Consider the following 12,004-nt stretch of genomic DNA (forward strand, 5'->3'; position numbering starts at 1 on the left):
CCACTTTGTTGTGGTTTCCATGGTTTCTGATGAGAAATCCACTGTGATTTTAATTTTTTTCTTCTATAGGTAAGTTGTCATTTGTCTCTTGCTGCTTTCGAGACTTTTTTGTCTTTAGTTTTCAGACCTTTGACCAAGATCTGTTTTGGTGTGGATTTCTCTGACTCTACTCCCATGAGGGGTTTGGGGTACTTCATTATAGTCTAGTGAGAGTAGAAGTCCTGGTTCCCCACATGGCCTTTGCTGGTATGAACTGAGGTGGGATCATAGTTTTTTTTTTTTCTGTGATGTTTGAATGCAGTAAAGTGGCTCTTCTTTTTTTTTTTTTTTCTGTGATGTTTGAATGTAGTAAAGTGGCTATATTTTTTTTTTTTTTTTTTTTTTTTTTTTTTTTTTTTTGAGACGGAGTTTAACTCTTGTTGCCCAGGCTGGAGTGCAATGGCACGATCTCGACTCACTGCAGCATCAGTCTCCCAAGCTCAAGCGATTCTCCTGCCTCAGCCTCCTGAGTAGCTGGGATGACAGGCACTCACCACTACACCTGGCTAATTTTTTGTTTTTTTTTTAGTAGAGATGGGGTTTTACCATGTTGGTCAGGCTGGTCTCAAACTCCTGATCTAAAGTTTTCTGGTTTGCTAGCTTTCTCATTTCCCAGTCCTTTAGCTAGAGAGAGCAGGCTTTTGTTGAGACTTTATTTTCTGCACTTACTGGCATTTCCATGTTGCCAGCTAATCCAGCATCCAGTCTGGGATATATGAGGCAAAAGGAAAACCCAGATAGCTTACCACCATGTCATTCTTTAGGTTTCAAGGGCTTTAATTGGTATCCTTTTCTTCTCTCCACCTTTCAAAGTAGCTTTATGCTTGTTTTATATATAAGGTTCGAGATTTCTATTTTTACTTATCAGGAGGAATATGGAAAAGTACATCTACTCTATCTTCACAGAAGTGGTATTCTCACTTATGGCTTTTAGTATCTTAGCAGACATTCTTGTAATGAAAAAACTGTATTGAACAGAACCTAGACTCCAATTCTGCTTTACATCTGTCACAAATTATTTTAGTAATTTTCTAAAATGCTGTATAAAACAAGGGAAAGATTATACTTTGTTTTGTTCTAAATTTTACTAAAAGTTGGTCACCATTTCAGAAAACAACATTACACAATATTGTAGTTGTTGACTTCACACACTTGTATCTGACTACATTTGCAAGTGTTGTATTCACAGAAATTCCACATATAAGTATAAGCATCTGACTACATCATGTTTTCAGGTGTGACCATGCCAACTACTTAAATATGAAAGATGTATTATTTTATTAGCAATTAATTTCCTTTTATTTTCTATAAAAGGAAAATAAAAGGGCACTATATTGAAATTTTGCAATTACTTGTGTAGATTGTATTTTACATCAATTTCATTTCAGGATAGAAAAGGGGGGTGATTCAAAATAGCTATACAAACAGATCATCAGATCTGAAAGGGTTGAGACCACTAATCTAATGCAATTAGTTAATATGCTAATCAAATTTAACACACTAAATACAGTGATAGATAATACTATTAAAGATTCAATTATCTAAGTGAACCACTAGATGTCCATTGGACTCCTTTTCAGTGTGAGAGAAACCATGGCATTTCTTGATTATCGAAAAGAGCAGAGAACAGAAATAATAATAGATTTTAGCTTATCTTAGAATCTTTAAAGAAAGGCAGACAGGAGCACTACACAGGTGGTGAATGTCATGCATTTTGAAAGGTTCAAATGGTACTAACAGAAGACATAGTATGTATTTTTTTAAAATCATTTGTGTGATGATGGAAATTCAGCTATTTTTCTGAGCCTCATTTCTTCATTGTGTACAACAAGGAGGTTGTAGGGCTAAAGAGGATCACTTAAGGGCCCTCCCATCTCAGTAGACAGCAGTCGACAGTCTTCATTCCTGAGTTCATTTGAAAGGATTGGGACAGTGGAAATTTGGTTTCATTTTTCATGAATTGTGAGAGGACTGAGGGCAAATGATACTTTCTTTCTTCAGAGTGAGATGACAGGATCAGGTGAGAATGAAGCAGAGAAGAGACAAAGATATACTGAGAAAGGACATCTTTCTGTAATAAGTTTTTTTGGGTTGTTCTTGTTTTTGTGTGTATATGTATATGTGGGTTTTTTTTTTTCAAGCAGCACTTACTTATTCTGTAGATTCTACCTATGGAGTATCTTTCAAATCTATTCCCATGGCCACTTTCCCATTTCAGGACCTCCTCATCTGTCATGGACACTTTTTCATATCATCCTAATTAATTTTTTTGTGTATATCTCTCTCCTATGCACACTGATACCAAAATTATCTAAAATAAAGATCTGATCATGTTATCATGCTTAAAAACAAGAGATGACCCCCTCAGCATGAAACTACACCCTTCCCCATATGATTCTCACCTGTCCTCCCAGCCATTGCCCACTTTCCCCATATTCCCTCTGCTCTGGCCATGCTTGTCACCAGACATGCCATGTACTTTCATTCTCTGGATCTCTACCTGGAACTTCCCTTCCCTCTTCAACTGGCAAACTCCTCGCTTCTCCTCAAGGCTTAGCTCCAGTGTCACCTTTTTTTTTTTTTGTGAAGCCTATCGTTGGTTCACTAGGTAGAATTAAATAATTTCTCTCCACAGCCGTTTCCACATAGTCTGTGCAGGTACTTGCCACACTGTGTTATAAGGTCCATGTCAAAAGGATTGGCATCCCTCATTAGACTTGGGAACCTCTCAAGGGCAGGCATTGAGTTGTATTCATTATTTAATCTTTGGTGCTTGGCACACAGTAAGTACACAGTAAATGTTTGTTGAATGAATGAGTGAATGCATAAAGGGCTCTAACATGGTATTTTGAGTACTATATACATACAGTCCCAAACCTGACTGCACATCAGAATTACCTGGGAAGTCTGTTAAAATCTGGATTCCTAGCTCTTACCTACCATTATTTTGTAGTTTGATAAGCTCTAAGTGATTCTTATGCAGACATCCTGGTGCTGGTTCTTACATGGCCTTTGGAACCATCACCACATCTATTATAGATGGGGTTCTAAAACTTTCCAACCAGGAATTTTACAGCTCATCCCAGGATGATATCCTCCATCTTATAGTCTGAACTTTTTCTGAGAGTCATTCAGGCCATCTTGATATGTGGAAAATTTCAGAATTATTTTGGGGGCTTTAAAAAATGTACAATATACATGTCTGGGCCTCTCCTTGTGGAGTTGCTGATATGCCTTAGGGAGGAAAAAGAGAAGATTCAGGTGTGGTCATTTATATTTTGAAACTCTGTAGGTGACTTTGGTAGGTCATACCTTGGTGACTCTGCACTTATAGGAAAACCTGTGTTACCTACATTTAATGTGGTGGAGGCCAGAGACTTTGGTTCATGTTTAATTTTGGTTCTGTGTCTCAGAACCAAGACCAATAAGAAATTCAGCTACCTCTATTTTCTGGTTAACCACCCACTAAATGAGCTGGAAGGCACAACTGCTCCTGTGGAAAGTGGCTATAAAAGGAAGCTGCCTCTGCCTATCTTAATCACACAGATATTAGAGCAGGCTGAGAGGCTGAGTAAGAGAAGATGTAAGGGGGAGTGTGAGAACGTGTCACCATGGGAGGTTACTCCAAAAGAGTAACCCTGTTAGGTTTGATGGGCTTTTATGCCCCTCTGGATTGTCAGGGGGTCTGCGTGGCTGGACAAATCACTTAAAACCCCTCCAATGAGCTGTTGTTTTACCTCTTTCACCTTGGACAGCCAGGCTGTTGAGTATTTATTATGGCAGTACATCAAGCTGGTGGCAGCTTAGATTTCCACTGACAGCACAAGCTAGCAAGGCAGTTTGGTCCTGTCATCTTAAATTCTCAGTCTGCTCACTTGTAAAATGGGGACAATAACAGTTTACAAAGAACGTTTGAGGGAGATGCCGTTGTTTTGATTTCCAGGTGACCTGTGTATTACGTTGTTTTCTGCTGCTTACTTCTGAGTTACAATTTATGTTTTAATTTTAATTTTAATTTTTTTTTAAAACAGAGTCTCGCTTTGTCACCTAGGCTAGAGTGCAGTGGCGCAATCTTGGCTCACTGCAACCACCGCCTCCTGGGTTCAAGTGATTATCCTGCCTCAGCCTTCTGAGTAGCTGGGATTACAGGCAGGCACCACTACACTCAGCTAATGTTTTGTATTTAGTAGAGACGGGGTTTCACCATGTTGGCTGGGCTGGTCTTGAACTCCTGACCTCAGGTGATCCACTCACCTTGGCCTCCCAAAGTGCTGGGATTACAGGCATGAGCCATCGCACCCAGCCTATTTTAATATTTTATTATGGAAAAGTTCAAACACATAAAAGAAAACAATATAATGAGCTCCATGTACCTTTCATGTAGCTTCAATTATCAACATTTTGCTACTCTTGTTCCATTTACTTCCAAACTTTTTTTTCAGAAGTACTTACTTTTTTGTAATTTAAATTTTAGTTTTCAACATGACACAAAATCTACATGTGGTTTGAAAACAAAATAGCTTCTAAGTTTATAATTGCAAAACACTGTATATGTTTATTTTCGACTTTTTATTCAGAAATATTTTCAGACTTACAGAAAAGTTGCAAGAATAGTAGTACACAGAATTTACATATCCCTTTGTCCAGACTCACACAAAATTAAAATGTAACCACTTTTGCTTTATTATTCTTACTCTGTGGATATATTATGTATACACATACAAAGCCTATATGCATATATACATATTTTCTAATATATAGCCATGTATAATTAGCACATTCTACCTAATTAAAATAACTATTTAATATCATGTAATAGTAGCTGCGGTTTTCCCTGATTATCTCAAAAATGTCTTTAACAGTTTTTTGTTTTCAAACCAGGATTCAAACCTGTTACTTTTAATTGTTGACTCTTAAGCCTGTCTCTATTTCTCTTTTTCTTCTCAACACTTTTTTTTTTTATTATACTTTAAGTTCTAGGGTACATGTGCATAATGTGAAGGTTTGTTACATATGTATACTTGTGCCATGTTGGTGTGCTGCACCCATCAACTTGTCAGCACCCATCAACTCGTCATTTACATCAGGTATAACTCCCAATGCAATCTCTCCCCTTCCCCTCCCCATAATAGGCCCCAGTGTGTGATGTTCCCCTTTCTGAGTCCAAGTGATCTCATTGTTCAGTTCCCACCTATGAGTGAGAACATGCGGTGTTTGGTTTTCTGTTCTTGCAATAGTTTGCTGAGAATGGTGGTTTCCAGCTGCATCCATGTCCCTATGGAAGGAATGGTACCAACTCCTCCTTATACCTCTGGTAGAATTTGGCTGTGAATCCTTCTGGTCCTGGACTTTTTTTGGTTTGGGGTAAGGCCTATTAAGTTATTGCCTCAATTTCAAGCCTGCTATGTCTATTCAGGGATTCCACTTCTTCCTGGTTTAGTCTGGGAGAGTGTAAGTGTCCAGGAAAATTAATCCATTTCTCCTAGATTTTCTAGTTTATGCATAGAGGTGTTTATAGTATTCTCTGATGTGTAGTTTGTATTTCTGTTGGGTCGGTGTGATATCCCCTTTATCATTTTATTGCGTCTATTTGATTCTTCTCTCTTTTCTTCTTTTTTAGTCTTGCTAGCGGTCTATCAATTTTGTTGATCTTTTTGAAAAACCAACTCCGGATTCATTGATATTTTGGAGGGTTTTTTGTGTCTGTATATCCTTCAGTTCTGCTCTGATCTTAGTTATTTCTTGCCTTCTGCTAGCTTTTGAATGCTCAACACGTTTTTTGAAACACTTCAAACCTGCGGAAAATGGAAAAGTTCTCTATAGCTCCCTCTCTCTGTCCTTTGAGCTCTTGGCTCTGCCTTCTGAGCCACCCTTCCTTTTTATGAAAGCCAGTGCAAGTATGCAGGTGAGTAGTTTTGTCAGCCCTTCCACTGCCAGTAGAATTTTGGGAGTCTGACAGCCTTTATATATTTTGTACTCTTTCTATTTCATTTTGTTCAAGCCAATGGTATTTCTGCTGAAATATTTTCCATAAGAACTTTGTGTATCTCCTGTAGATTTCCCTGGGGTTCATTCCACTAGACAAAAGCCATATTGACAGATCTTTTTGAGATAAACCCTTCTGTCTCTTGACTTCTGCTGAGATGGCTAAGGGACCACACTTAAGTCCTCTGGTTGATTGAGAAGATTTGTGAGGCACACCTTTAATTTCTTGAAAGGGTCCTCTCATGACTGAGTAATTTAATTTTTTGCTCTTTTTGAGGCTTTAGCAAAAGATTATATAACCATACTCTTGGTCTTTTCTCTAGGGCTTGCTTTCCTGATATTGAATCTCTTAATTTTAGTGTCTGGAGATGCCAAGAAATTTCAAAATAATCAAATTCTGGTCAATTTTTTTTAATAGTCCAAGTTTCAATTTATCCCTCTCATACTGAATTTTATTATAAGCAGCAAGAAGAACCAGGTAGCATCTTCAACATTTTGCTTAGAAATCTTAGCTATGTATCTGAACTTCATCACTTGCTAGTGTTGCTTTCCACATAAATGCAAAGAATAATTCTACTAAGCTCTGTGCCTTACATAACAAGAATCATCATGCCTTCAGTTTCAAGTAACATGTTCTACACTTCGTTCTGAGTCCACACCAGCAGATTCAAGTCCAGATTTCTACTAACAGTCTGTTCAAGGCAATTAGGTGTTCTCTATCATGCCACTCAATTCTTTCAGCCTCTATGTACTGCCCAGTTTCAAAGCCATTCCCCACTTTTTAGGTATTTATTATAGCACTATCCTATTTCTGTATTAGTTTTCTATTGCTTTGTAATACCTCACTACAAACTCAGCACATGTTATCTCATAGTTTCTACGGGTTAGGAGGCTATGTAAACATGGCTTAGCTGGAGCGTCTACTCAGAGTCTCACAAAGTTGCATGCAAGGTGTGACCTGGGCTGCATTCTCATCTGGAGGCTCAACTAGCAAAGAATCTGTTTCAAGCTCATTCAAGTTGTTGGTAGGATTTGTTTACTGTGACTGTATGATGGCAGACCTCAATTTCTTGCTGTTGGTGGGAGGTCCTGGAGGTTGCGTAGTTCCCTGACATATGATCTTCTCCATAGGCAATTCATACATGGCTATATACTTCAAGGCCGGCTATGTTAGTCTGTTTGCATTTCTATAAAGTAATACCTGAGACTGGGTAATTCATAAAGAAGTGTTTTATTTGACTTATGGTTCTGTAGGCTGCACACAAAGCATAGTGCCAGCCTCTGCCTCTGGTGAGGACCTCAGGAAGCTTACAGTCATGGTGGAAGATAAAGGGGGAGCCAGCGTGTTGCATGGTGAGAGAAGGAGAAACAGAGAAAGAAGAGGAGGTACCAGACTCCTTTAAATAACCAGCTCTTGTCTGATCCAACAGAGTGAGAATGTACTCATTACCACTGGGAGGGCACCAAGGCATTCATGAGGGATCCACCCACATGATCCAAACACTTCCCACTAGGCCCCACCTCTAACACTGGGGATCACATTTCAGCATGAGATTTGGAGGAAACACACATCTGAGTCATATCACCAACAGAAGAATCTCTCACTCTAGTCTGCTAATATGGAGTCTTACATAACATAGTATACTCATGGGAGTGACATCCCATTCCTAAGTCAGATTCTGTTGACCAGAAGCACTTTGTAGGTTCTGTCCATACTCACGAAGAGGGGATTGTACAAGGTCATGGATCATTAGAATATGTCTGCCACACATCCTTTATTATGTCTCTATTTTTAAATGAAACTTACGGAGGTTTCCTTTGTGACTTAATGTATGGTCAATTTTGTGAATGTTTCATGTATACTTGAAAAAAGTTACATTCTCTATTGTTGTATTTGGGAGCTTAATATACATTTTAATCTACATTTTACTAATTATTTTGTTTAGATCTTCTATATACTTACTGTTTTTTTGTCTATTTGACTGGCTTTGAACTGAGAATGGTTTGTTAATGTTTTTCTGTCCGTTTCTCCCTGAATTTCTTGTAGTTTCTCCTTTAATAATATGGTTGTTAATTATTTGGTACAAAGATATTATTAACTATGTTTTTTACTGTAACTTATTGTTTGACTTTTAAAAATATCCTTTATTATTTCATATAGTGTTTTGTTTTTGAGGTTTCACTGTGTGATATCAAGATTGCAATCCCTGCTTTCTAGTATTTTTCATTTGCCTTGTATACATTTGCCCATCTCTTTAATTTTAGTCTCTCTGAATAATTTTGGTTTAGGTTGTCTCCTTTAAAAATAGCTTTTTTAAGGTATAATCATTAAACTGTACATATTTAATGACTACAGCTTGATAAATTTGGACACATGAATATACTTACGAAAACTTCTTTCACAATAAAAGTGCTTAGACATGTCAGTCACCTTTAAAATTTCCTTTTCTTCTTTGTTATTGTTGTAAAACTCTTGAAATTAGATCCACCCTTCTAACAATTTTTCAGTGCATAATATAGTAATATTAACTATAGACACTATATTGATATAGATCTTTAGAATTCATCTTGCATAACTGAAACTTTGTTAAACAGCAACTCCCCATTTTCCCTTCCCTCCAACCCCCGGAAGCCACCAATTTACTTAACATTTTTATGAGTTTGACTGTTTTAGTTACCTCATATAAGTGGAATCATGCAATATTTTTCCCTCTGTGACTGCCTTAATTTCACTTAGCAAAATATCTTCCAGTTTCTTCCACATTTTTGCAAATGACAAGATTTCCTTCTTCTTAAAGGCTGATTGAATTTCCATTTTATAAATGTATTACATTTTCTTTATTCATTTTTATGCATTTTATTCGCATTTCTTTATTCATCTATTGATGAGTATTTGAATTTTTTCTGTATCTTGCAGTGCGAATAACACTGCAATGAACATGAGAGTACAGATACCTCTTTGAGATCCTGATTTCAGTTCTTTTGAATATATACTCAGAACTGGGATTGCTGGATCATATGGTAGTTTTACTTTTACTTTTTTTGAGGAACCTCCATACTATTTTCCATAGTAGCTACACCATTTTACATTCCTACTAACAGTTTACAAGTGTTCCAATTTCTCTACATCCTCAGCATCATTTATCTTACATACATTTTTAATAATAGCCACTCTAACAGGTATGAGATGATATCGATCTCTTCAGGGTTTTGATTTGCCATTTCCTGATGATTGGTGATACTGAGAATCTTTTCATATACCTATCGGCCACTCATACATCTTCTCTGGAGAAATGTCTATTCAAGTCCTTTTCCCATTTTAAAAATTAGGTCGTTTCATTGCTATTGAGTTCTCTGAGTTCCTTACGAATTTAAAATATTAATAACTTATGAAATATATAGTTTGCATATATATTCTCCCATTCCATTGGTTGCCTTTTCACTCTGCTAATTGTTTCCTTTGCTGTGCAGAAGCTTTTTAGTTTGATGCAATTCCACTTGTCTACTTTTGCCTTTGTTGCTTGCATTTCTTGTGTCTATGCAATAAATCATTGCCAAGGCCAGTGTCAAAAAGCTTTCTCCCTATGTTTTCTTCTAGGAGTTTTACAGTTTTAGGTCTTACATTTAAAACCTTAATTCATTTCGAATTGATTTTTTTGGGTAAGATAGGGGATCCAATTTCATTTTTTATGTGTGAATATCCAGTTTTCCCAGTTCTCTTTGCTGAAGAGACTATTTTTTCTCCATTGTGTATTTTGGTACTCTTGTGGAAGACCAGGTGACCTTTTATTCATGACTTTATATCTTGGCTCTCTATTCTGTTGTATTGGTCTATTCATCTGTCTTTGTGTCAGTGTTAGGTTGTCTCCTGAGTATACCACATAGAGTTCAGTTTTGCTTTGTGATCCAATCTGAAATGTTTTTCCTTTAGGTGGTAAGCACAGGCATTGACATTTGTGCCTGGACCCAATTCCCTTAACTGGGCCAGTGCACTTATCTTCCAGCTACTCCATGTCTTGCCTAATACTGGCTCATACCTTCACCTTTCTTTGGAAGATTGCCTTTGGTGGATGGGAGTCACCTAGTTGGGAGATGCCTTGAAATTATGACCCTTGCCTCCAATGGCAGACAGTGACTCACTGATTTTGATATATAACAACCCAGTACTCTTGTTTCTAGATGGGACAAACCCTGTGGTGCAATCCATGATCTAGAACTTCCTGTGGTATGGATGGGCTGAAGCTAAACTTTTATGAATCCACATATTTGCTTAGCTGCTTCTTCTGCTCTATCTTCCTTTTCTTGTAAATTTCTCTTGAGAGCACATCTTCATGAACTCACTTTAACAAGAATTCCATGCCAGGCTTTATTTTAGGGAAACACAACCTAAGGCAATAAAAAGTTTATTTATATTTATTGGTATGACTGACATATTTAGTCTCAACTCTGTGATATTATTTTCTATTATGTTTACTGTGTGTTTTGTTATATTTGCTGTGTTAGCTGAGTGTGGTGGCAGGCACCTGTAATCTCAGCTACTTGGGAGGCTGAGGCAGGAGAATCTCTTGAACCTGGGAGGCTGAAGTTGCAGTGAGCCCAGACCACACCATTGCACTCCAGCCTGCGTAACAAGAATGAAAACTCTACCTCACACACACACACAAAAGGATGTTTGTATTTTTGTTATAGTAATTGTTTGTGTATCAATGCCTTTTATACTCAAAATATCAAAACATTCCCCTTCTTTAAGCAACTACTGTTTTGTCAGGTCTCTGTGTGGCAATCAATAAACTTATTCTATGTTTTCTTCTCTGTTTCCGTTTTGCTTTAATTTATAAAGTTGCATTATTTTTTCTTTGTCAGGATATATAACATTTACATAGCATTTTTTTTAACCTTGACTCATCTTTGTTTTAGTCTTAGATTTATAATTAATTATATGCAATACTGCAATTGAATTTGGTCAAATTTCCCCAGTCATCTCTTGATTAAAAGAAGTTCATCCTCTAGTAGATTCTTCAAAATGAGCTCTTGAGGGCAGTATTCTGTAGTTATTGCATATAAAATATCTTGGCTAAACAGAAAAATTTGGGGTCATACACTTTTTTTCATCAAGAATCTTTAATATGTTGCTTTGAAGTTGTCAAGATTTGAATGTTGCTATTTAGAAGTTCAATGCCAACCTGGCTTTTCTTTCCTTTGTAAAATATTTGGTATTTTCTTTTCTTTTCTTTTCTTTTTTTTTTTTTTTTGAGATGGAGTCTTGCTCTGTCGCCCAGGCTGGAGTGCAGTGGCCGGTTCTCAGCTCACTGCAAGCTCCGCCTCCCGGGTTTACGCCATTCTCCTGCCTCAGCCTCCGAGTAGCTGGGACTACAGGCGCCCGCCACCTCGCCCGGCTAGTTTTTTTTTTTTTTTTTTTTTGTATTTTTTAGTAGAGACGGGGTTTCACGGTGTTATCCAGGATTGTCTCGATCTCTTGACCTCGTGATCCGCCCGTCTTGGCCTCCCAAAGTGCTGGGATTACAGGCTTGAGCCACCGTGCCCGGCCGATATTTGGTATTTTCAATATGAAGGAACAGAGATTTTTATTTTTCTTTATATTATAAGTGAACAGTTTTGATTTTTAGATCCCACTAATAAGTGAGAACGTGATGTTTGTCTTTCTGTGCCTGGCTTATTTTACTTAACAATCATTTTCAGGTCCTTCCATGTTGCAAGTGATGGGATCTCATTCTTTTTTATTGCTGATTTTAATTGGATATGTAATATCTTAGAGATGACTGTTTGAGGTCAATTTTCCTAGTTAAACAGTGGATAATTTCAATGTGTTTATCCACATCTTTTATTTCTGAAAAGTATTACTGGATCAGACTTCTAAATACTGGTTTTACTATATTAAAATTGGTTTATTTCCTCTTTCAAGGCCACAATTCTACCTGTGGGGTCTTTTTTCCCACTAATTTGTATATATATATATATA

This window comes from Rhinopithecus bieti, unplaced genomic scaffold, assembly GCF_001698545.2.
Source record: "Rhinopithecus bieti isolate Rb0 unplaced genomic scaffold, ASM169854v2 scaffold_28163, whole genome shotgun sequence".
NCBI lineage: Eukaryota > Metazoa > Chordata > Mammalia > Primates > Cercopithecidae > Rhinopithecus > Rhinopithecus bieti.